Source organism: Dioscorea cayenensis, chromosome 4 (genome assembly GCF_009730915.1).
Source record: "Dioscorea cayenensis subsp. rotundata cultivar TDr96_F1 chromosome 4, TDr96_F1_v2_PseudoChromosome.rev07_lg8_w22 25.fasta, whole genome shotgun sequence".
In the NCBI taxonomy this organism is placed as follows: domain Eukaryota; kingdom Viridiplantae; phylum Streptophyta; class Magnoliopsida; order Dioscoreales; family Dioscoreaceae; genus Dioscorea; species Dioscorea cayenensis.
The window spans coordinates 15,202,419-15,203,286 of record NC_052474.1 but is presented as its reverse complement, the minus strand read 5'-3'; the positions used below and the strand labels follow the sequence as shown (position 1 = coordinate 15,203,286).

The window sequence follows — 868 nt, the reverse complement described above, 5'->3', positions numbered from 1 at the left end:
TTGCTCCACGAGAAATTGGGATGACTCTTCCAACCCGGATTGTAGGTATTTCTGTATGGGATTCCTTGATTCCTCATACCATTACCCACAAAATCGACATTCTCAACAGAAGATGCATCACCAATAGAGATCGGGCTATCGGAGGGAGCATGTGCTCCACCACACCCGGTGCAAGTAGTCATGGCCTCCATTCTATTCGAAGTTAGGAGATCTAACTTCTTACTCAATGATTCCACTTAAGCCACCAATGAGGTTACTACATCTATCTCATGGAGGCCGGCCACCTTTTTCTTCTCCCTAGCATTCCATTAGTAGCTGTTTAACCCCAATTCTTCAATTAGTTGACGGGCCTCACCGGGGGTCTTGCTACCTAAGGTACCTCCTGGTGCCGCATCCAAGAGTTACCTTGTACTCAGATTTAAACCACTGTAAAAGGCCTGAACAATCATCCACTCTTGGAATCCATATTGCGGGCACTTTCTCAGGAGCTCATTGACCCTTTCCCACATCTCAAATAGAGACTCCAATTCCAATTGTACAAAGGATGAGATCTCATTCCTAAGCTTTACAAATTTTTCGGGAGGGAAATAACGTGCAAGAAAAGCTTCTACCATCTCCTCCCATGTGGTAATTGATGCTCTAGGTAATGAGTGTAGCCACTGCTTCGCTCTCCCTTTCAAAGAAAATGGGAAGGCTCTCAACTTGATGGCATCATCCGTTACCCCGTTTATCTTAAGCATATCGGACACCTCGAGAAAGTTCTCTATATGACTGTTCAGATCCTCATCGGCCAAACCATTAAATTGTGTGGATTGCTACAACATGTGGATGAATGCCGGCTTCAGCTTGAAGTTCTGAGCTGTAATTA

General features: G+C 44.8%; 1 non-coding gene across 1 annotated transcript; it reads left to right on the top strand.

Annotated features, from left to right (window-relative positions):
• The first annotated feature begins 459 nt into the window (after window positions 1–459).
• On the top strand, window positions 460–566 carry LOC120259699. The gene has a single exon (XR_005536255.1). It is a non-coding gene; the product is annotated as a small nucleolar RNA R71 (small nucleolar RNA).
• Window positions 567–868: the final 302 nt, after the last annotated feature.